The sequence below is a fragment of the Lithobates pipiens genome, unplaced genomic scaffold (assembly GCF_037356315.1).
Source record: "Lithobates pipiens isolate NorthernLeopardFrog02 unplaced genomic scaffold, aLitPip1_a1.2 Scaffold_13, whole genome shotgun sequence".
In the NCBI taxonomy this organism is placed as follows: Eukaryota; Metazoa; Chordata; class Amphibia; order Anura; family Ranidae; genus Lithobates; species Lithobates pipiens.
Genome location: NW_027507718.1, coordinates 259,301,410 through 259,326,795, shown reverse-complemented (window position 1 = coordinate 259,326,795; position 25,386 = coordinate 259,301,410). Strand labels below are relative to the sequence as shown.

Below are 25,386 nucleotides of genomic sequence, written 5' to 3'. Positions count from 1 at the left end.
CATTTAACGCAGTATATTTCAGTGGGGCTGATTTATGAACAGTTTGTACCATCAGTTGCGGTGCACTCCAATGGGCAACGGCCATTTTTGTATTCGCAAAACATTTGTGCCTGTAACACAGCGCAATTGCCTATTTACTATTATCATGCCATCGCATGGGAGATGTTGATCGGTGCACCGCTATAGACATGGCGCACGCATTATTCAACTCAGAATTAAAAGAAGGTGGAAGTGCCAATATTATGAGGGTGATGTGAGGAAGTATAGTTATAACTGTCCAATTAACAAATATGCCCAAAATAGAAAGAAAAGGTAACTTTCTATGAACAAGCCTGCTGCGCCTTCAAATACACTTAGAACTGCGCAAGGTCAATTTATGCACTGCGCACGCGCAAGCGGCATTTGCGCATGTTCAAGTGCTTTGGTTCACTGCTCTGGCAAAATCTTAGTAAGAGAATGAAGCGAGGAAGAAGAGATTCTGTGGAGGATGATGCCGGATGAGAACACTGGAGCAAGAAGCAGAGGATCGGAGGAAGAAAAAGATGGAGGAAGAAGAAGATGGAGGAAGAAAAGAAGGAAGAAGACCTGAAGAAGCTAGAAAGAAGAAAACTTTCATAAAGAAATTGTCAAAAAACTGGCTCTTGTAATTTTTAACACTTTTGTCACTTTTTTGGTGAAATGGTAGGGGTACCCCCTTACCATTTCACACAGGGGGGAGGCCAGGATCTGGAGGTCCCCTTGCTAAAGGGGGCTTCCAGATTCCGATAAGCCCCCTGCCCGCAGACCCCCACAACCACTGGCCAGGGTTGTGGAGATGAGGCCCTTGTCCTCATCAACATGGGGACAAGGTGCTTTGGGATACCCCAAAGCACCCTACCACTGTTGAGGGCATGTGGCCTGGTACGGTTCAGGAGGGGGGCACTCTCTCTTCCCTCCTCTTTTCCTGCGGTCTTCCAAGTTTGCCTGCTCGGATAAGGGTCTGGTATGGATTTTGAGGGGGGCCCCATGCCTTTTTTTTTGGGATGAGGTTCCCCTTAAAATCCATACCAGACCTGAAGGGCCTGGTATGCTCTTGGTGGAGGGGAACCCATGGCGTTTTTTTTAAATTAAAGTCACCTGGCCTGGAGGCGACTTAAAGTCGTGTTGTAAGTCACCGCAAGTCGTGTTGTAAGTCGCCCCAAATCACACTGGAAGTCGTACTGCCCCTGTGTGAATGGACTGTTAATGATACTGCATGCTCTATTATCAATAGCATATTATTATTGCATGCGCTAGCATATTATCTGTTGCACTTATGCGTGCGCCGGTTCACACGCTCAATTAATAATTTATCTGGTGCACAAATAAAGGTATGAACCAGCACAGCGCATTCATCTTAGTAAATTACCACCAGTGTAATACTGCAAGTTTGGCGCCGTATATTTCAGTGCGTTACTGCAAGTTTAACGCATTATATTTTAGTGTGTTACGTGCCATTTAACGCAGTACATTTCAGTGCATTATTATAAAATCAAGTCATTGTATGCATTTTTATATATTAAAACATTACATATTGCTTTATCATCTCAATTTTGTGTTAATTCCCATCCAGTATATGTCAGCTATATATATATTAGTACAGCCTATTATATTATCAAATGACCAATGAAATCATCGGGAAGTCATATTTTCTAGTGAGTGATGGAATGGAGCTGTTTCTCAACACTTTTCTCAGATGTATACTACTATAATATAAATATATTTATGAAATGGTTTTGTGATTTGCCGAAAGTCAGAGACACATGCAACTTGAATTTGAAAGATTTATCTAGAATTTTGCAAAAAAGTATAGGCAATAAATTGTGGATACGGGTCTTGCAAAAATTGTGGTCAGCATCATAAAACTAAGGTTGTTTTTGAAGGAATTGTTGAAGGCATTGTATGATGTGACAACAAATGTGTCCTTGTCAGGGAAGATTAGACAAATGAAGAATGAATGTCCATATGAGCTTACAGATAGAATAGCAAATGTTATGGAATATGTATTGACTGGAAATCCAGGCTTGGGACATGGTGGTTTGGTTTATTTAGGACTGTCTCCTAAAAATTCCTGAATTTCTGTGTCCCTCAGTGGACCACAGAAAAATATTTTAACCACTTCAGGACCGCCGTATTGCCATTGTACGTCAGCACAATGGCACAGGCAGGCAGAATCACGTACATCTACGTGATTGCCTTCCAGCGGGTGGGGGGTCCCATCGGACCCCCTCCCGCTGGATACGGCGGTCCGATTCGGTCCAGCAGCGATCCGTGATGAGGGGATGGCCGTTCGTTTTCGGCCACCCCCTCTGGATCGCTCCTGGCCAATGAGAAGCTTCCTCCCCTGTGTATTGTTTACACAGGAAGGAGGAAGTGATGTCATTCTCCTCGGGGCGGTCTTTTTGACCGGACTACGAGGAGAAGAGTAAAAGTAAGTCTGCACCAACACTACACTGACATGTAGGTACACACAGGCACACAAACCCCCCCCGATCCCCCCCCCCGATCGCCCCCCGATCCCCCCCCGCCCCCCCTCCCCCCCCAGTCACATTGTCACTGATTGCATTGATCATTTCTTTACTGATCAATGCATTCAGTGTCAGTTGTGACAGTAAAAACTGTCAGGACAGTTAGTGTTAGGTCCAGGGTAGCCCCCTATCACCCCCCAATAAAGATTTAACCCCCTGATTGCCCCTAGAGTTAACCCTTTCACCCCCTTTTGCCAGTGTCACTAAGCGATCATTTTTCTGATCGCTGCATGTGTCGCTAGTGTCGCTAGGTAGCTAGTTATTTTTTTAGGTTCACCGCCAGGTTTTTATATCGCTAGGTACCCCGATATACTACCCAATAATGTTTTTAACCCCCTGATTTCCGCTAGTTAACCCTTTCACCCCCTTTTGCCAGTGTCACTAAGCGATCGTTTTTCTGATCGCTGCATTAGTGTCGCTACAGTCGCTAGGTAGCTAGTTATTTTTTTAGGTTCACCGCCAGGTTTTTATAGCGCTAGGTACCCCGATATACTACCCAATAATGTTTTTAACCCCCTGATTGCCGCTAGTTAACCCTTTCACCCCCTTTTGCCAGTGTCACTAAGCGATCATTTTTCTGATCGCTGCATGTGTCGCTAGGTAGCTAGTTATTTTTTTAGGTTCACCGCCAGGTTTTTATATCGCTAGGTACCCCGATATACTACCCAATAATGTTTTTAACCCCCTGATTGCCGCTAGTTAACCCTTTCACCCCCTTTTGCCAGTGTCACTAAGCGATCGTTTTTCTGATCGCTGCATTAGTGTCGCTACAGTCGCTAGGTAGCTAGTTATTTTTTTAGGTTCACCGCCAGGTTTTTATAGCGCTAGGTACCCCGATATACTACCCAATAATGGTTTTAACCCCCTGATTTCCGCTAGTTAACCCTTTCACCCCCTTTTGCCAGTGTCACTAAGCGATAATTTTTCTGAACGCTGCATCAGTGTCGCTAGTGTCGCTAGGTAGCTAGTTAACTAGGCTCCCAAAAAGTCCCCCACATGTGGTATCCCCGTACTCGGGAGAAGCAGCAGAATTTATTTTGGGGTGTAATTTGACTTCTGCCCATAGCATGTGTGAGCAATATATCATTTAGTGACAACTTTGTGCAAAAAAAAAAAAGTTTGTAATATTCCCGCAACTTTTGGCAAAATATAAAATATTCCATGGACTCAACATGCCTCTCAGTAAATAGCTTGGGGTGTCTACTTTCCAAAATGGGGTCATTTGGGGGGGTTTTGTGCTATTTTGGCATTTTATGGCCTTCGAAACTGTGATAGGTAGTGAGGAGTTAAATCAAAAATTTGCACCCTTAGAAATCCTGAAGGTGGTGATTGGTTTTCGGGGTGCCGTGCGCGACTAGACTCCCAAAAAGTCCCACACATGTGGTATCCCCGTACTCGGGAGAAGCAGCAGAATGTATTTTGGGGTGTCATTTCACATATAACCATGGCATGTGTGAGCAATATATCATTTAGTGACAACTTTGTGCAAAAAAAAAAAAGTTTGTAATATTCCCGCAACTTTTGGCAAAATATAAAATATTCCATGGACTCAACATGCCTCTCAGTAAATAGCTTGGGGTGTCTACTTTCCAAAATGGGGTCATTTGGGGGGGTTTTGTGCTATTTTGGCATTTTATGGCCTTCGAAACTGTGATAGGTAGTGAGGAGTTAAATCAAAAATTTGCACCCTTAGAAATCCTGAAGGTGGTGATTGGTTTTCGGGGTGCCGTGCGCGACTAGACTCCCAAAAAGTCCCACACATGTGGTATCCCCGTACTCGGGAGAAGCAGCAGAATGTATTTTGGGGTGTCATTTCACATATAACCATGGCATGTGTGAGCAATATATCATTTAGTGACAACTTTTTGTAAAAAAAAATTTTTTTTTTTTTTTTTGTCATTATTCAATCCCTTAGGACAAAAAAAATAAATATTCAATGGGCTCAACATACCCATCAGCAATTTCCTTGGGGTGTCTACTTTCCAAAATGGGGTCATTTGGGGGGGATTTGTACTGCCCTGCCATTTTAGCACCTCAAGAAATGAGATCGGCAGTCATAAATTAAAAGCTGTGTAAATTCCAGAAAATGTACTCTAGTTTGTAGACGCTATAACTTTTGCGCAAACCAAAAAATATACGCTTATTGACATTTTTTTTACTAAAGACATGTGGCTGAATAAATTTTGCCCTCAATGTATGACTAAAATTTAGTTTATTCGATTTTTCTTATAACAAAAAGAAGAAAATATCTTTTTTTTTCAAAATTTTCGCTCTTTTTTCATTTATATCGCAAAAAAAAAAAATCGCAGAGGCAATCAAATACCATCAAAAGAAAGCTCTATTTGTGGGAAGAAAAGGACGCAAATTTCGTTTGGGTGCAATATTGCATGACCGCGCAATTACCAGTTAAAGCAGCGCAGTGCGAAATTGCAAAAAGACCTCTGGTCCTTAAGGTGTTTATTGGTCCGGAACTGAAGTGGTTAAGTTACATTCAAGAATCTTTTAAAATAACATTTCTAAACATTCCCTGTAACATACAAAATTCTATAAATCTATCCCTTATTTTGTAGATGGTATAACTTTTGCGCAAACTAATTAATATACGCTTATTGTAATTTTTATTACCAAAAATTTGTATAAGAATACATATCGACCTAAACTGAGAAAAAAATTAGCTTTTTTTTTTTTTTTTTAAATGGGGATATTTATTCCAGCAAAATGTACAAAATATTATGTTTTTTTCAAAATGGTCACACTTTTTTTGTTTATAGCGCAAAAAATAAAAACCAAAGAGATGATTATATACCACCAAAAGAAATCTCTATTTGTGGGAAAAAAGGACATTGATTTTGTTTGGGTGCAGCGCCGCAGGACCGTGCAATCTTCATTTAAAGCGATGTAGTGCCAAATCACAAAAATACCACCAAAAGAAATCTAAATCTTCTGGGGCCAAAGTGGTTAAGGTAATTGTAAATTAATTAAATTAAATATTTTTTTTAAAATAAAAATAATAACTATTGTATACTTACATTCTCATTGCAATAGTATTACACAGAAATGCCCCAAATCTCTTCTGGGGGGCCCCCACTGGTGCTGTACACTCCTCCTCTTTTCTGAGTGTCCCCATAGCCAGCTGCTCACTATGGGGGCACTAGTGCAGGCTTGCTCCTAAGCCAGGATTTGTGTGTCTATAGACGCACACAGCATGACTCAGCCCTGCCCTCCCACCCCTCTTGCTGTCTCCTGTGAGAAGAGACAGCGGTAAGTGGAAAAGAGCTGCTGCAGGTGGGCACAATTCTGGTTTGAGATTGGGCTCAGGTAAGTGTTAAATAGGGGGGGGGGGCTGGCAAAGCAAGTTTTTGAAAAATCTTTTTACCCTAATGCAGAGAATTAGTTATGTGATCTCTGTAGAAAGGTAAGCCCAGAATTCAGAAATGGAGATCCCAAAATCACATGCCTTGAGGCATGTGGATCATGTGGAATAGCATTTTCTACAGGAAAGGTAAGTATTTTATGACTTTACAATAATTTTAACTTTATATTAAAGTCCCACAGGTTCACTTTAAGCCCCCATTTACACCTGAGCATTTTGTTTGTGGGATTCCCAAAGCACAACAATGATTAAGATGAAGAATTCAAATGTATGTAATAGGTGTGTTCACACCCCAGTGTTGTGTCACTTGTCATGCAAAGCTTAGAAGAGTACTAGATTTTGTATATAAAAGTCTAGGGAGCCGAAAACATGAGATTCCATTTCTGTACTGCAACTCACATACTAAGGTGCAAAAAAGCCTTTAAATCAAGGGGAAGGGGAAGATTTTTTTTTCATCCTGCATTAATACAGTATATACTGTAACTGTTGAAATAGATCTAAAGTATCAGCAAGAATACAAAGATCTGTTTCAGTTGTAGGATTCCACCTATTCAGTTGTTCCACATCATTCACTAGGACACCTGTAATTATAAAAGTTGGGGGCAAATGGAAATTATATTTAGTAATAAAATAATTCTATTTCGCCAACTTACTATTTTAATACTGAGGCCGCGTACACACGGGCGGACTGTTCGCCCAACCTTGTCCGCTGAACAGTGTTTGGGCGGACAGTCCGCTCGTGTGTGGGCTTTCAGCGGACAGTTTCAGCGGACAAAGTCTTTCGGAAATTCCGAAAAACTGTCCGCTGAAACTGTGTTTGAGCGAACAGTCCGCCCGTGTGTGGGCCTGTCCGCTGTACTTTCGAAATGAGCGGACTGTTCCCGCTCGGAAAGTCCGCCCATTTCGAGCGCGTGTACAGGTAGGCGGGGCCCGCGAGGGAGACGTCGCGGGCTCCGCCGCCTGGAATGGGCTTAAAGGGGAACCCCAACGCCGAAAAAAATCGGCGTGGGGGTTCCCCCCAAGTCCACACCAGACCCTTGTCCGAGCACGCTACCCGGCCGGCCAGGAAAGGGGGGCGAGCGAGCGCGCCCCCCCTCCTGAGCCGTACCAGGCCGCGTGCCCTCAACATGGGGGGGTGCCTTGGGGAAGGGGGGGCCGCGCGGCCCCCCCACCCCAAAGCACCTTGTCCCCATGTTGATGAGGACAAGGGCCTCTTCCCGACAACCCTGGCCGTTGGTTGTCGGGGTCTGCGGGCGGGGGGCTTATCGGAATCCGGGAGCCCCCTTTAAGAAGGGGGCCCCCGGATACCGGCCCCCCACCCTATGTGAATGAGTATGGGGTACAATGTACCCCTACCCATTCACCTGTGAAATAAAGTACAAAAAAAAACACAACACAGGGAAAAAGTATTTTATTGCACAGCTCCGGGGGTCTTCCGTCTTCGGGGGTCTTCTCGCCGGACTCCTCCGCTATGTGTGTGTAGCTCTTTTACTAGCGGAGGAGTCCGGCTTTCTTCCTCCCCGCCGCCGGCCTCTTCTCCCGACTTCGGGGGTCTTGTCCCCCTCTTCGGTTCTTCTGCCGGGCCACCGCGCCTGGTCCGGTGGCCCGGTCTTCTGTCGCCGTCTTCCGTTCTTCTGTCGCCGCCTTCGGTTCTTCTGCCGGGCCACCGCGCCTTCTTGTAGCTCTTTTACAGGCGGTGGCCCGGTCTTCTGTCGCCGCTGTCGTCGCCGCCGCCTTCCGTTCTTGTTCTTCTTCTTGTTCTTCTTGTTCTTCTCCTGGAGATGTTGACTCGACGATCTCTCCGGCCGGAATGCCAGGGACACGCTCCGCTGCCACTTATATAGTGACAATGGGGCGGTGTCACATGGTATATGTCACATGGGTTGGTCACATGGTGACCCCGCCCCCTTACGATGTCATAGTCCCCATGTGACATCAACCCATGTGACCAACCCATGTGACATATACCATGTGACACCGCCCCATTGTCACTATATAAGTGGCAGCGGAGCGTGTCCCTGGCATTCCGGCCGGAGAGATCGTCGAGTCAACATCTCCAGGAGAAGAACAAGAAGAACAAGAAGAAGAACAAGAACGGAAGGCGGCGGCGACGACAGCGGCGACAGAAGACCGGGCCACCGCCTGTAAAAGAGCTACAAGAAGGCGCGGTGGCCCGGCAGAAGAACCGAAGGCGGCGACAGAAGAACGGAAGACGGCGACAGAAGACCGGGCCACCGGACCAGGCGCGGTGGCCCGGCAGAAGAACCGAAGAGGGGGACAAGACCCCCGAAGTCGGGAGAAGAGGCCGGCGGCGGGGAGGAAGAAAGCCGGACTCCTCCGCTAGTAAAAGAGCTACACACACATAGCGGAGGAGTCCGGCGAGAAGACCCCCGAAGACGGAAGACCCCCGGAGCTGTGCAATAAAATACTTTTTCCCTGTGTTGTGTTTTTTTTTGTACTTTATTTCACAGGTGAATGTGTAGGGGTACATTGTACCCCATACTCATTCACATAGGGTGGGGGGCCGGTATCCGGGGGCCCCCTTCTTAAAGGGGGCTCCCGGATTCCGATAAGCCCCCCGCCCGCAGACCCCGACAACCAACGGCCAGGGTTGTCGGGAAGAGGCCCTTGTCCTCATCAACATGGGGACAAGGTGCTTTGGGGTGGGGGGGCCGCGCGGCCCCCCCTTCCCCAAGGCACCCCGCCATGTTGAGGGCACGCGGCCTGGTACGGCTCAGGAGGGGGGGCGCGCTCGCTCGCCCCCCTTTCCTGGCCGGCCGGGTAGCGTGCTCGGACAAGGGTCTGGTGTGGACTTGGGGGGAACCCCCACGCCGATTTTTTTCGGCGTTGGGGTTCCCCTTTAAGCCCATTCCAGGCGGCGGAGCCCGCGACGTCTCCTTCGCGGGCCCCGCCTACCTGTACACGCGCTCGAAATGGGCGGATTTGCCTCCGCCTTACGTGGGCGAGTCCGTTCATTTCAAAAGTTGAGCGAACTGTTTGCCCAACCTTGTTCGTCAAACAGTCCGCTCGTGTGTGGGCAAGTCCGCTCATGCAAATTTTGAGCGGACTGTTTGCCCAAACTGTTTGACGAACAAGGTTGGGCAAACAGTCCGCGCGTGTGTACGCGGCCTAATACTTATGTTTAACAAAACATGAATAAATACACACCAGGTTTATTTTTCCTTATTTGCTGCTGAGGTGTGTTTTATTGATGAACAACAAAAAAAGCTAGGGTTGAATTAGTGGGAGGCAAAAGCCTCCCCCATCTAATTATTGTTGCTGCCAGCTGAACTGAATTTCATTAATATTTAGTATTATTTTACTCAAGGGATACTGGGACTTTCCTACACTCTGATAAGGGTAATTATTTGTTTTTCATGGCAAACTCGTATTACAAAGGAATTGTAAAGAAAGAAGACTCATGGGATTTAATTTGGTATTTCTAAGATACTTTATTCCAACTTACAGCCTTGAAAAGCATTGAAGTGGTCTCATGAGACCTCTATCACTTTGTAAACTGTCACTATGCAGGTATACTGAGGAGGGATCTGTTTTAGCTAGTGGGGGAAGATTGGCTAACAAGTGAACTGGGTTATCTGTAAATGATTAACTGTGAGATATTGTCTGGTATGTCTGCATTCTCTCAAGAGATATGTTTCTGAAGTGGCTGAGCCTATGAAAGGAACCATGGAGCTGTCCAACTAAGATTTGCATGCGTTTACTAAAAAGGCAGATAGTGTGGCTTTTTTCACTCACATTATGACATGGACCAGCACAACCTAACCTAATTGCATTGTTATAAATATTCCTGAAACATACACAGGTATATAAAATCTCACAGTGAACCTGCTGACCAAAATGCACGAATGTCACCAAGTACAACACCAAGAGGCCCTAGCCAATTCCAAGACAATAAATGCATCTACTGGTATCCAGGTGATCATGGTGTAAATTGATGTAGCTCTACATGTTTTACAATATTGCGCTTACTCAGGAGCTTAAGCAGGTATTATTTTATAGTAGCAAGTTGAGGAACTACAATATGGATTAAAAGCCATCAGGAGACGCAATACAAAAACCACCATCCATCAGTCTCAAGGGAAAGTATGGGGTAAGTAAGGGCATTGGACATTGTAAGTGGCGGGATATTAGCACAGCTTTAATATGGAGTAGAGACAGTGTAAATTTACTTTCCCCTCAAAATAACTCAACACACAGCCATTAATGTCTAAACCGCTGGAAACAAAAGTGAGTACACCCCTATATGAAAATGTTCATATTGGGCCAAAAGTGTCAATATTTTGTGTGGCCACTGTTATTTTCCAGCACTGCCTTAACCCTCTTGGGCATGGAGTTCACCAGAGCTTCACAGGTTGCCACTGGAGTCCTCTTCTACTCCTCCATGACAACATTACGAAGCTGGTGGATGTTAGAGACCTTGCACTCCTCCACTTTTCGTTTGAGGATGCGCCACAGATGCTCAATTGGGTTTAGGTCTGGAGACATGCTTGGCCAGTCCATTACCTTTACCCTCAGCTTATTTAGCAAGGCAAACACTGAAGAAATGGCTGCACTCCATGATCCATCAAAATTCTTATTTAATGAAGAACATCCCAAGTGTTACAGACAGTACAAATGGTAGACACGTTTCACACACTAACAGGTGTGCTTATAATAAGCGCACCTGTTAGTGTGTGAAACGCGTCTACCATTTGTACTGTCTGTACAGGCTCAGAAGCTGCCCATGTTGTAGGGGGGGGATTTATTATTATAGATTCTATATTATAGATCGAGATTCTATATAGATTCTATATACCCTATCTTGTTACCTGCCTGGTCAATGATCACTATCGCCAGTCCATGTTCTGTTTGAACTATATACATTCAACATGAACGACAAAGATTCAACAAAGCAGCGAAAAACATACAAACTTCGAATCTTTGGCTTATGGTGTCTGTCGAAAGTTCTAAGAAGATTCAACGGAGCAACTAAACTATACGGAGTCATACAGTTTAGCTGCTCTGTCGAATCTTCTTCTGTATTACTTGCACCTCATATTGCTTTGTTTCTAGTTCATGTGTTTTTCTCGTGATAACTTTTTATATTTGTATAATACGTATTTTTATTAAAACCTATTGGTTTTTTGACCTACACCATCCGAAGCCTTTTTTCTTTTTCTTTTCCCTGTTATATGCTACCTGCATGAACCCCTGAATTGGAAGCGGGATACATTTGGTTCTTGAGGTACCTTCATCCCTCAATATGGGAACTACTGGTAGGTAACCATTCGATTCACCTGTCTTCATTTGGGATCGTGGATGTTCCTGAGAGGATTCCATATCGTGACCCTTTTTCTCCAGAGGCTGGAGTACAATCACTAGGGATTACAAGCTCTTCTGACCCATTGTCGTATGGCATGCGGGTCCAACTGTTCTGGTAAGCGTATACATCTTATACCTCCAGATTGTTGCATCTACAGATATCTCCATAGACCAACAGATTGCTGTGACACGCCTCATTGATACCTTGAGTTAAAGTCTATTTGAGATAGATTGGCCAGTCTCTTTCCATATAAGTGGACTTGTGTACAGACTGATGAACTGGCAATATATTTTTTTCTTTCAGGACTCATAATATGTGACCCTACTTTGTTATTATATTGTTTATGCACTGTGGTATTTATCTAGCACCAGGGATTATACCCTGCACATATTGTGTTCTGCGCCTGCTTGCTAATTAGCACACCAGCTTTCCCCTTGTTGAGTATAGGTCACTTATACTTGCTCAAAAAAGAAGGCTTTTTTCTTTTTGAGTTTAATGTCGGTTTAGCGCTACATTTTTGTTTTCACATTTATTATAACTTTGTATGTTTGAATGTTAGCTGCTATTTAAATTTAAGTAGCACAGTGTTTTGCCTTTTTATACATAGACAGACACCATAAGCCTTCAATGACAGATTCAACCTTAATTCATTTGAATTTTCAGACGAATGCAATTTTTAATGAAAAACAAAATGAATAAAAACGAATTTCAAGAGTAACTAAATAGATGTCTTTTTTGGACGAAAATGAAATTCTGAAACAAAATATTTCAGTCTGCACATGTCTTACAAATAGCTTGTCAGCATCCTCCCAGTGCACCCACCTCCATTTTTTGGAAGAAGAAACTGTTGTCTCTTGGTGCCTATACAGTCCATCACTTTATCCAAATTTTATATACATTTATAGGATGTGGCACTTTGCTATCAATATTGGTATCCACAGTTCCACCCTGTGAAGATACTGCTAACATTTTGAATTGCATTGCTACTTTAAAGTGGTTGTAAACCCTTACTATACCCAGTGAAGTGGCCTCAGGTGATACACAGAGATGAAATAAATCATATTACATAAGTTGTACCTGTTTATCTGCAACCCTCTCTTCTCTAAAGCCATTCAAAGTCCAGAATAAATACAGCTTGTCTGAGATGTCATAAACAAAGGGGATGAAGAGCTGAAATTACAAACTGCAGAGCTCAGAGAGTAAAGCTCTGAGAGATGATTGGAGAGAAGGGACAAACCCCCTTCACACAACACACAGGAACAGAGATGAGGCTGTCAATCACAGTCTGTGTGCTGGAGCCCCTCATCACCTAATTATCTCTTGGTGTCAGAAAAATTTGTCAGAAATGATTCACGCTGATAGCAGAGGAATGAGGCAGCAGACAGAAATGACAGTTACTGTCTTTCCACGGCTGGTTCATTTTACCACTGCAGGTTGCTGATTTCTGGAAAGCATCTGTGGCAGCTGCACAGAAACTGTGCATGCGTGAGCTCACGCAGGACACATTGTGAATGGTCCTGCAGTCTCCTGGGAGATGTGACGAGTCCCAGAAGTCTGCAGGAGGGCAGGGAGCAGGACAAGGGATGACATCTTAGCCCAGGCAAGGATGTTGAGGGTGTGAGAGTGTATACTGATAAAAATTAGTGTTTGCACTGTATCTTTGTAAAACCTGCCATACGAAGTCAATAAAACTTTGTTGGTGGTTGCTCCTCCACTTCATAAAAAAACTGTAACTCAGGGAACTGTAAATGATGTAGCAAATCAGCAGGACTTTATTTTTTGAGTGAAGTTCTGGTTTAAAAGCTGTTTTATAAATAGTGTTAGGTAGAAATGTTGATTGTTCATTGTTCATATTGATTTAGGATTTGCACTGGCCTATCATTCTTGTACTTATGCACACTATACAGTTTATTCTTAATCATAGATTTTGCAGGATGGCTGTTATATTTACAAGACATTTGTTTTGCCTTCATGTTAATTTTTGTACAGAGGTATATTTTTATGTTTAAGTTGTTTTTCATTGTAGATAAAACAACTATTGCAAACCTCAGTACGATTTGAACCTATGAGACTATGATATAACAGAGCAATTATGCCTTGCAAAGAATGTTCTGAGTCTGCTGGGGCTGCTGACATCACATCCAACATGGCAGTACACATCAACACTATCAGGCATTTGCTAACAAGGGAGACTTTTACAACTAAATACCCTGTACAAAATACATAAAATGCACAAACTGTATAATCTTTTGGAAATATTTTTGTTGAAATGAACGGTTTGACTACAGGGTCTCTTTAAAAATATCAAACAGAGCAGTCTTTCAAGGGATAATCTAGTTTGACTTTGGCCGAATAAACATTTTGCATATGTATCTTAGAAGAATAATGTACATGCCTGAAAACATGAGTGACAATAAAATATTAAATCACAATTTTGCATGCTCACATTTCAATTTTCTGCATCATTTCCTCTGCACATCCTATTCTATCAGTATTTTAACATGAAATTAATTTTCATTAAACAAATGTCTTTTAAATCAAAATAGTTTTAATAATAATCTGATGAAAGTGATTTTGGCTGAAGAATGTGTTTAGCATGTAATTAGAATTTAGAAAAACATTTCAGGTGGATTAAAAAGTATTTTAGAGCCAATAAATTTCAAACATAATGTTTTATTCAGTATGTGATATTTTAAAAGCAGTATACTACCATGATTCCTGTTTTATCTTCCAAATAACTGTATATTGTTGCAATGTATCATTTCCAGATACATTTCCTAATCCATAAACAAGTAAAATATATTTTTATTGTAAAATAACACATTGAATACTATTTATTTGTGGCTTGTTTGAGTAAGGCAAGGTGCAGTGTACAACCAGTAAAGAGCAATCAGCAGTTTTCTTGTACTAGTTTGACAGGTTTATACAGATCATAAGTCAAATTAAAACTGACATTCCCCCTAAAAGGATACAAAAAGCAATAGAATCCTGATAGAATTCAAGATGGCAGGAAGGAGTCCCACTGTGGGACCATATTAAAAGGTCCGACTATGGGAGTAAAGGGCCCTGGTATCAGGGGGAAGGGTCCATGTTAAGGACCAGGGGGGGCCTTCAGGCTTTCCTGCACCGGGGCCCTGAAGGTTCTAGTTATGCCTCTGACTTCCAGCAAAGCCACAAAATTGACCACGCTGGGATGATGTGCCCTCATGCCTATTGTGGTCAGTTTGAAATAGAATAGCAGGGGACTGGCAGGAAAACCAGGTATTTCACACAAAGGAAGCAATACAAAGAGAAAAGGATACTTTTTATACAAGAAAAAGGTACAACAGACACATATCAGCAATATTAAATGTTGGGGCAACATAGTCTATACAGGGCTTTTTTCCTTGGAGTAGGTACAGGAACTCCCCCTTTCCAAGTCTCCCCTTTTCCAATGCCCCCTATCCACCTCCGAGCACCGTCCCTTGGTTCCACCCCATACCCACCTCCCAGTACTGACCCTTTTAGAGAATACAGAACCAAGTAAAATTTGTGGTACGTAGAAAATTAGTATGAAAGCTTTCAAATAAATTCCCTGCAGCAAGCAACAAAAGACCCCCCCACTTCCTCAGCAACAATAGATCCCCCAGCAACAATGGATCACCCACAACTAAATACCCGCCAAGCTACAATAGACTCCTGGCAGCAACAACCAATCTACTAGCAGCCAGAATCAATAGACCCCTCTCTCAACAGTAGATCCCCCCCAGCAACAACTGACCCCGGGCCCCCACCAGCAACAATAGACCTCCCCAGCAACAATACCCCCCTGCAAAAATATATCCCTTCCAGTGACAATAGATCTCCCAGCAGAAAGCATCAATAGACCCTGAAGTACACCTCAGCACCCCTTTCCGATTACATACATTCAGTGTTGGAGGTGTTCCCTCGAGTTCCTGCTAGTTTTTTTTGTTTTGTTTTTCCATGTGCTGCTAAAAATAAAGATATGTTTACAAGTTGAATATGCCTATATCTGTGGATTTTCTTTAAAATGTAATCTGTATTTATCTGTAGATTTAGGCTAAACATAGGCTCTGAAGTATTTATCATATACTTGTTTAGAATTTTCCAGATGTGTGAGAGGTTTATTTGGCAAGTAGCACACTGCAGAAATTGAGTCATAAAGGTTAATTATAGCACAACCTAATAGTAATACCTACCCATTTTAACAGTTATTTTAAATAGCTTTCTCCTTTTAGTTTTTAGTTAAATCACCTTCTGAACCTTTTATAAGGTCATCCTTCTCTTGATTTAAATCTAAGGATTACTGTACTTTCATATCTTTTCTAATAAGACCATACTTAACCTTAGTTCCATTGCTGCACGGGCCTGCCCTTATTTAAAAAAAACACTTTACAGTTTCTATACTTCTTATAGGTCAGCTCAATCAAATCCCAATAATAACTGTCTTTAGAAAGTGTCTGCTGTAAACAGAGGAACCTAATGCTGCTCAGTTTTCTTATGGACCAATAGATTCAAAGTCAAGACTTAACTAGGGTGTAAACACTTAAAGCAAACATATTGTTGCACATATTACAGTTATGTCAAAACATTTTTTGTAAACTGTAAATTAGACTAGAAAGTAAAAATAACATGAGGTTTTAGCCACTGACAATTCTCTTTCCAGGTTTGAAAAGCCAGAATCTGCAAAGTTTTTAACCCGGAGATTCTGCCAACCGGAGTACTTCCTGTAGTAGACTGACAACACCAAGTCACTGCTTCACAAAAAGCAGCAGCATTGACAGCCTGCTGTGTGTGCACTTACATTAGCCATTTGGCTGCCTATAAAGTCTATTAGGAGCTCATATGGCAGGCTGAAATTACCGCTGCCAACTACTAGACAGTAACCTGGGGTTGTCAGAAGTGCTGTTATAGTAGAATCTCCAGGTAAGAAAATTTGCAACAGATTTATAACACATCATCATCAGAAGGGAAATTACCTCTCCCCCTCCATCTTAGCAATCACCTGGGACACATCACAGGTCCCAGATGATTGCCTGGCCAGCCACGGTGCACAGCGCGGCTTATACATGAGCAGTGGGTGCCCGGCTGTGAAGCCACAGCCGGGGGGCGCCCACACTTACAATGCTGGGGAGGGAGACGAGCTGGTCTTCTCTCCCCCACATTGCTGGACCCTGGGACAGGTAAGCATCCGATTATTAAAAGTCAGCAGCTGCAGTATTTGTAGCTGCTGAAATTTTTTTTTTTTTTATTTTTTTTAGCAGAACTCCACTTTAAAGCGGAGGTCCACCCTAAAATGGACCTCCGCTCATCGGAATCCCCCCCCCCCTCCGGCACCACAATCGGCACCTTTCAGGGGGGAGGGGGGTGCAGTTACCTGGATAATCCAGGTAACTGCACCCACTTCCGGGCTAGCTCTCTGCGGAACGAGCGTAGGTTACGCCCCCGTTCCGCAAGCGCCCGCCCCCTTCAGCAAGTGCCCCGCTGCCTGCTGGGAAACACACAGCTCCCAGAGGCAGCGGGGACCGTCCGGATTGCGCCGCGCGGCTCGCGCATGCGCAGTAGGGAACCGGGAAATGAAGCCGAAAGGCTCCATTTCCTGATTCCCATACCCAAGATGGCGGCGGGACCCGGCAGCCGAGCGAGCGATCGGCTTCGGGTGCCGACATCGCGGGCGCGCTGGACAGGTAAGTGTCACTATTTAAAAGTCAGCAGCTGCAGTATTTGTAGCTGCTGGCTTTTAAAAAAAAAAAAAAAAAACGCGGAGTCCCGGTGGACTCCCGCTTTAATAAACATTGTATACCAAACATACTGAGAAATAGAGTTTGGGTTTACATTGTATTTCTTTGTTTCTAAGGTAAATGTAAAGCTGCCAATATACTTTACTATATAATTGTAACATTGAACCTGAATGAATGAATGAATAACTTGTATAGCGCTACATATGCAAACTAAATCGCCTCAGGGCGCTTTTGCTGCCAGTGTCCAGCTGGGTTTTCAGAAGAGATGGGTCTTGAGCTTCTTCCTGAAGGCCAGATAGCTTTCCTCCAAGCGGATGTCCTCGGGTAGAGCATTCCATAGCCGTGGTCCTTGTACTGCAAACCTTCATTCGCCTTTTCATTTGTAACGGGTCTTGGGGATGTGGCAGAGGTTCTGGTTAGTTGACCGGAGAGTATGACCTGGGGTTTAGTGCTTTATTTTGGTCGCAAAGATATTGTGGGACTTTTCCTTGTGCACATTTGTGAGTGAGGCAGAGGGTCTTGAATGTAACTCAATCTTTCACGGCTAGCCAATGGAGGGTCCTCAGGGGTGATTGATACCCATGTTTTTTTTCCAGTTACTAATCTGGCTGCTGTGTTCTGGATGGTTTGTAGATGTGAAATTTGGTATTTTGAAAGTCCTAGGTAGAAGGAATTTCCGTAGTCGAGTCGGGAATTGATGATTGTTCCAAACACTGCTGCTGTACCTCCTCCTGTATGGGGGTGAAGGGGATGAGTCTACGCAGTAGGCAAAGAAGGTAGTGGGATCCGCTGACTACTGATCCTATTCGTGCATCCATCGTAATGTTTGAGTCAAAGATGACTCCGAGGCTTTTGTCTTTAGTGCTGGGGTGATGGGTTTGTCCAAGGATGGTGAGTGGTGTGGACATCGTGCCAGGGTTTTTGTTTCAGTTGGCGTGAAGGAAGAGGAGTTCTGCTTTGGGTCCGTTGAGTTTAAGGGAGCTATCCATCATCCAATCGTCGATCAATGAGAGACAGTTTTCCAGTGCCTGGTTTTGGTATTTTTGTTGGTGATGCGTAGGTAGCGTTGGATGTCATCTGCGTAGGAGTGATAAAGTAGATCCTGGTTGCTGATGATATTGAGGAGTGGGTGGAAATAGATATTAAAGAGCACGGGTGACAGGGGTGATCCTTGAGGGACTCTGCATGTAATTTTTCGTGCTGCTAAAGTGAACGTTCCTAGTTTCACTTTCTGAGATTGGTTTTCTAGAAAGGAATGCAAACCAGGGTAAGTCTGTGTCTGCAACTCCAGCTACTTCTGTGAGATGAGTGAGCAGAGTTTTGTGGTCTACTGTGTCGAACGCTGTACTGAGGTCCAGCAGCACCAAGAGACATGATTCTCCTTCATCTGCTGCTTCGAGGGTGTCATCCCAGATTTTGAGGAGTGCAGTTTCTGTCCCATGGTCAGGGTGGAAACCCGATTGTAGTGGGTTCAAGAGTTTATGGGTGTCTAGATGGAGTGGTACTATTGCTTTCTTAATTTTGGAGAAGGTGTTGAGGCTTGTGACAGGTCTGCAGTCATTTGGGTCTTTGGGATCAAGGTTAGACTTCTTTAGAAGGGGTTTTATTGTTCCTTGCTTGAGGAAGGTCAGGGCGATTCCTTCTTTAAATGACTGGTTTATGAGGTATGTTATGATAAGTGCCAAGATGTCAGTACATTCCTTCAGAAGTTTTGTGGGAATGATGTTGCTTGGTGATGTGCTCTCTCAGTGATTTCTGTTGATGGTTTTGGTGGTGTCAATGGTGATTTGGACCAGAGTAAATCTTGGTGGTTGTAGAAACTTTGTGTGTTTTTTTTCTTTTTGTTCTGGCCAAGTGGGGTTATTTGCTATGTTCTGCTAAATTATTTTGCGAATGGTTGCGATTTTGTCAATGAAAAAAATCTGATAACTCATTGCAGAATTCTTGTTTTGTTTGCTGGAGACTCTAAACAGGTGGGGTTCATAGTCTGGGCGACTAGTTTGAAGAGCGCTCGATGGCAGTTTATGGCTTTTGAGATGGTTTTGGAGAAATTTTTTTTTTTGCTATGAAGATGGCTTTGTGGTATCTTGTGGTGAGTGATTTGTCATTTGTGTGGTTTTCCATTGTTGGGTTCCTTCTCCATGCTCCTTCAGCTCTTCTGTGCTCTTGTTTCAGTGATGTAAGAGAGTCACTGAATTTTTTTTGCGGGTGAGCGCTCTGCGTATTGGTGCGACTATGTCTTCTGTCTGTAATAATGATGTGTTAAGGGAGTTGAGTGTGTCTTCAGTTGAGTAGTTTTGGGTTAACACCGTTATTTTGTTGGATAATGTAGTTTTGAAGAGTTGTGAGTATAGTTTCTTCTGTGATCTTGTCCAGTGTATTGTCATTGAGTGTGTTGGTATTTGGTAAGTGATGTTTATTTTGAATTTGATCACGTGGTGGTCAGTCCAAGGCAATGGCATGTGTGTTAATATCCATGTTTTGTTTGAACATGAGGTCAAGGATATGGCCCGAATGTCAGGGCTGGCTTAGCCTTTCCTTCTCTGGGCTGGCTGCTCAGCTGTCAGCTAATTACCAGCTCTTATCTCTATCTACAGATACCCTGCTGTTCCTGATCCTGCTCGTCTGACCTGCCTACTTAAGGCTGTCCAGCTCACTTCATCTCTGCCTTCACCTTGGTCACATCACAAGAAACCATCTCCTGCGTTCCTGTTTTAAGACTGGCTTGCTGACATCCCTTCTGGCTCCTTATCCTGCTTGCTGTTCCTCCACTTGGATCCCTGACTTTTGGCCTGGCTGATTACCCAATCTGGTTATTGAATTCTGGCCTGGCTGACTACTCGATCCAGTAACTGGACTCTAGCTATGCTTTGACTAGCATTGCATCCGGAGCTCACCCAGGTGTGTTACAACAGCAAATTAATATTCGCTGTTGCAACATTGATCCTCCTCCTCCAGGAAGCGGGTCTGATACCCATCACCCGATTGGCTGAAAGCACAGGTGATCCTATTGGACACCTAGGAGGAGGGGAAGAGGGCACAACGGCAGAAGGGAGGATAAGAGTCAGACACAGGAGCCGCTGCCCGATGCATGGTTGCCCACCGCATCATGATACTTTGTGCCACTCCTTGATGTCCGATCCCCGCAGCTGCATGATGCCTGTATCCCCACGTTGCTCCTTGATGTCCGATCCCTGCTGCCTAGATGGGGTAAGTGCTGGTGGACCGGCAGTGGGCAGGCGATGGTTGTGGTGCCACCGGGAGGGTGGTTGGTTGTTTGCCACACCCAAACAAAAAACGCCAGCTGTCACTGAATTTAAATGCTTACTTTCAGTATATACAAAGAAGGGGAAGGCGCACTGACCTAGTGCATTACCATAAAACAGCTTTATTTAAAATTGAATCAAATAGCAAAATGGCTACTCACAAACGAGTATTGATCACAGGCAAAATCAATACAATAAATCCATCGCACCAAACGTTTGGCGACTCCAGACCAGATGTCCGAGGAATTTGATGAGTACCTCTACGGAAATGGCTAACGCGTTTCGGGAGTGACCCCCTTTTTTCAGAGCCAAAGAGGGCTATGGTCTCTCGCTGGAGGCTGCCAGTAAATATATATAAAAAGGCCTCTAAGCCCATGAGGTAGAAAAGGTCAGAAAACTCCACCCCAGGTCAGGCAGGTCAGAAAGCTCCACCCCCCCCCAAAAAAAATAAAAAATTAAATAAATAAATAAAAAAAAATAAATAAAAAAAAATAAATAAAAAAATAAATAAAAAAAATAAAAAAGGGAGGGAGAGAGGCGACTGCAAGTGTCGCATCTTATGCGGAAACGCACGCGTGTGCTCATGCACACGTGTGTGGATATACATATGTACTCCTGTTCAATAGAGGAACCCGCCCACAATCCAACCTCCCATGCGAGCGCTAACCTCCTTGCTGGGACAGTCAAGGAGGTTACTAATAATATTAATAATAATAAAAAAAAAAAATAGTAAAAAAAAAAAAAAAAAAAAAAATTATATATATGTAAAAGTGGGAAAAAAAACTCTTAATTTTAACATATATATATATATTTTTTATTTATTTTTTGTATTTTGTATTTCTTAAAAATGCCTTGTCATTTGTTCCCACTCTATAACTGTAGTACACGCATATCCGTCCGCACTTCCTGTCACATGGGACCAAGTGCGCTCCAGTCGGCGTGAGTGGAAGTGCCCATGCTGGTGCGCCCGGAAGTTGCGGGTGGAACGCATATCCACCCGCTCTTCCTGCTACAAGAAACCAGGTGCGCTCCAGCCAGCAGATAGCGTCCACGAGGACATCACCTTTGCACACATACAGGTTGTGTACAGCACTAAATGTATTTCAATAAAATAAAATAAAATGAAATTCGGTGTAGCACCTTCCCCCTCGAGTGTACCACTAAGATCATCAGTAATTTCTATGTGGCAGATATTAACACAAAAAATCTCTATCGTATGTGGCGGTTAGTATTATTCTATTGAACAGGAGTACATATGTATATCCACACACGTGTGCATGAGCACACGCGTGCGTTTCCGCATAAGATGCGACACTTGCAGTCGCCTCTCTCCCTCCCTTTTTTATTTTTTTTATTTATTTTTTTATTTATTTTTTTTATTTATTTATTTAATTTTTTTTTTTTTTTTTTTTGGGGGGTGGAGCTTTCTGACCTGCCTGACCTGGGGTGGAGTTTTCTGACCTTTTCTACCTCATGGGCTTAGAGGCCTTTTTATATATATTTACTGGCAGCCTCCAGCGAGAGACCATAGCCCTCTTTGGCTCTGAAGAAAGGGGGTCACTCCCGAAACGCGTTAGCCATTTCCGTAGAGGTACTCATCAAATTCCTCGGACATCTGGTCTGGAGTCGCCAAACGTTTGGTGCGATGGATTTATTGTATTGATTTTGCCTGTGATCAATACTCGTTTGTGAGTAGCCATTTTGCTATTTGATTCAATTTTAAATAAAGCTGTTTTATGGTAATGCACTAGGTCAGTGCGCCTTCCCCTTCTTTGTATTCTCTCTTTTTAGTATTTGAACACCCAATGTTCTAAAGGAGGGCTGCAAGACGTAGTGACTACACCATTTTCAAACTGTCTATATCACATCTAAAGACCAAGAAACCAGAGCGCAGGAGAATTTGCTGTTTTTGTACTTTCAGTATATGCCTTTATATAAATGATTTTTATTCACTTGTAATGTGTCTTTGAACTTCCTAGGAAAATTTGACTAACCCAGCAGAGTCACTTCCCTCTCTTGCACATCATATAGAGTGTCACTTAAGTGATAGCTCTGCAGGGGCTGCTGACATCACATCCAAGATGGCAGCCCCCAGCAGAAATTTCTGGGCTTTTGGATGTCTACAAAAGGGAGAGTTTTACAAGCAAATAACAAAGATAAAATAGGTTAAATGCGCATATAACATTTTGGAAAGATTTTTATTTAAAAAAATGGTGACAGGGTCTCTTTAGTATTACAGTTGGCTTTCATGTACTGCACCCACATCTGACTGCATTTAATGTTTTAGGCTACATTTAGATTTTTATAAAGGATACTGAACTGTTTCAGTTAGAAAAGTTATTAGCAATCAACCGACTATGGTATTTGCTATCACATAAGCCTCAGAAGTCTCAGGCATGGGAAAGAAAATGATTTAACTCATGAGAAAAAAAATGCAATTATAGTGCCTGTATGTCACTTTCAATTATTTTGCTATTCCCATGTGCTTGTGGGTCAGTAAACAGTAGAGATTTAGCAAATAAAGTTTGTGTTACATTTAAACTGAATGTGAAATATTAGATGACAATACTAATGAAAAAATTTCAATACTGCACTGATATTTGGTAGCCTAATGGGACTTTATGATTACATCTCCAGTTTGTACAGTACAGTCCTCCAAGAAGTTGTCCTATTTCATTTTCAATTGTTGTGTTCTCTTGCAGACTAAACTGTCATTTTTAGATTACAGCCTAGCCACTATCTATCTTTATATCAGCGACAAGGAGGTAGAAGAAAATGAAATAGGGAAAATTATATTAATATTGGGTTTCCACGTAAACGAATTCTAGGCACAAACAGAACTTTCAGCAATTAAAAAATCAATTTAAACCACACGGTAGTGTGTTATTTTACAAACTAATGTGTAACTGGTAAAAATAATCTAAACAAATTAAAAAGAAATAAAGCTCAATTATTGTAAATGTTAGGCCGAATACTATATGTAATATCATTTTCAAAGATCTTTTGGGTGTGGTTTAAACATATAAAAGTATGAAAAGAAAAATGTCTCTCTGCCTTCTCTGTGTTTGTTTCAAATCTTTAGAAGGCCTTACAAGGTAGAAAGGTTTAATGTAGTATATGGCTATTTTTGCTCAACTCAAGGCATCTGCAAAGAATGCACCTTTTCAAATAAAGAGTTTGTCTTTTTATTTTGGAAAGAGCAGAGAAAAGTTAATACTCCTTTTTTTGTTTGCTACTGTGCTCTATTATGGAGATTTTCGTTGACTTCCTGTACTGTAGCCACAACAGGAATACCTTCTCTGGCCATTGTCAGCTAACAAATACTCGATTGGAAAACGTAAATATAAGAGCGGTAGAAAAAAAGCATTCATACTCACCGAGGTGGATGCAGCATAGATCAGTCCCCACCCCCCTCTACACCGAGAACTGAGCAATCAAAGACCACCAATTGCTCAGTTCTCAGGTCTTCTCTGAGTGGTGACTGTTCAGCACTCATTGGAGCGCTGGACTCTGGAGGGGGCAAGAGCAGCTGGCTCAGGCTCTCAGTGGCGTGCTGAGAGGCTGCGCTTACTGCCAGTTGAGCATCTAGGTGGATCACAGCATTATTGTTGGGATTCCTGCAGAGCCTGGGCCGGCTCTCTGAGATGGCTCATTTTTGGCTGAATCTGGGTTCCAGGAGTGTAGAACTAAATGCACTCCTGTGACCTACAAAAGTGTGACCATACTTCTCCTTTAACCTTTATTCCATTTCTAGTGGCAAGTCAACATTTTGGATTTTCCTTGATTTTCTTTTCTAATGATATTGGTCATCAAGACAAATAATTGGGTAAATCTTCCTAGGAAGGACACAACTAGAATATTGCCTACCTTACACCAATGTCTAATGTTTTGGTTTAGATAAAATGCAAGCTGACTGTTTTGAATTCTGATGACTGTGAACTGCTAATACTATTAGGAAAACACTGTACCACTGTGCAATAATGTTGATTCAGTTTTTCTTAAAGACCAACTTTGTTTTGGATAGCATAATGAAATCTAGGAGGCTCTATCAAGATTTCTTATTATTTCTTGTCCCAGTGATGCAATTATTGTGCATTGGGTTACAAAATAACAATTGTTTAGAGAAAAAATGTAGAACCTTTGTCAGGTTGTTTATTGTTTTTGTTTATTGAGACAGAGGCCACCTGATTTGGAAAGCCAATAATCAATTTAACCAAGGAGGGTGCCAATCAAAAGTTTCTAGAGTTCAACGAGATATTTTATTGATTTCAGAAATGACAACAGGGAAATTAAACACCAGGAATCCAATGCGTTTCTGGTGCTTAGCATCCCCTCTTCAACAGGGCTCTAAAAAAAAAAAGAAGTATCAGTTGTACCCAGAGCAATGTTCTTAGAAAAATTCTTCTATGTCTGTAGCAGAGCAGCGAATTGAAGTCCTCCATTCTCAGTTGATGCCTTCTGAGATGAAAGGTGCTGCTTCAGAGGCAGTAGCGTGAAGTCAATGCGCATTGACCGTTCTGCAGGCGGCCATGTACTACTGATGTTTATCTGCCTCATAAAAGCAACTAAGTTGTAAGTGCATTTTTGTTTACAATAAATTAAGTTTTATACGTTAATGCACAAGGAGCCCTCTCCATTGCTTTCAATATAGCATGCTGTGAGAGATGTGAGCTGGGTTGTATCTAATCTTCTGGGGCCGGCTGACAATCAATCCCTAGATGTGATCCTGTTTATGCACATATGATTCCTTAGTGGGATCATTTTGTCTGGTAAGTGGCCAACCTTTTGTTTGGAGCTCGGTGGTGATGCAAAAGCACTTTTGATTTTATTTTTGCCCAGGGACACTTTTCATTTTTTCATTGCATGTGGGGATCCTGTAACCACATATTAACTCCATGCAAAGAAATTATATTACTTATTGGAGCACATTTTTTATATGAACTTTGAAACACATGTTTCATTAATTGTATTTGTTGGAGCCCATTTTTAACCATATGAATTCTGGAACATATGTTTAATTGCAGTTATAGCACAGCATACAAGCACTTTTTGATTGTTGCACTCAGCACTTTATATAAATTATGGGCTATCACCATGTTTGTGAATTGATGATGGTTTGATATTTAGTTTGATGGTT

General features: G+C 42.7%; 1 protein-coding gene across 1 annotated transcript in view; it reads right to left on the bottom strand.

Annotated features, from left to right (window-relative positions):
- GRID2 (glutamate ionotropic receptor delta type subunit 2) overlaps positions 1–25,386 on the bottom strand; it is a 1,483,303-nt gene that overhangs the window by 251,738 nt on the left and 1,206,179 nt on the right. The gene's annotated exons all lie outside the window — the stretch shown is intronic.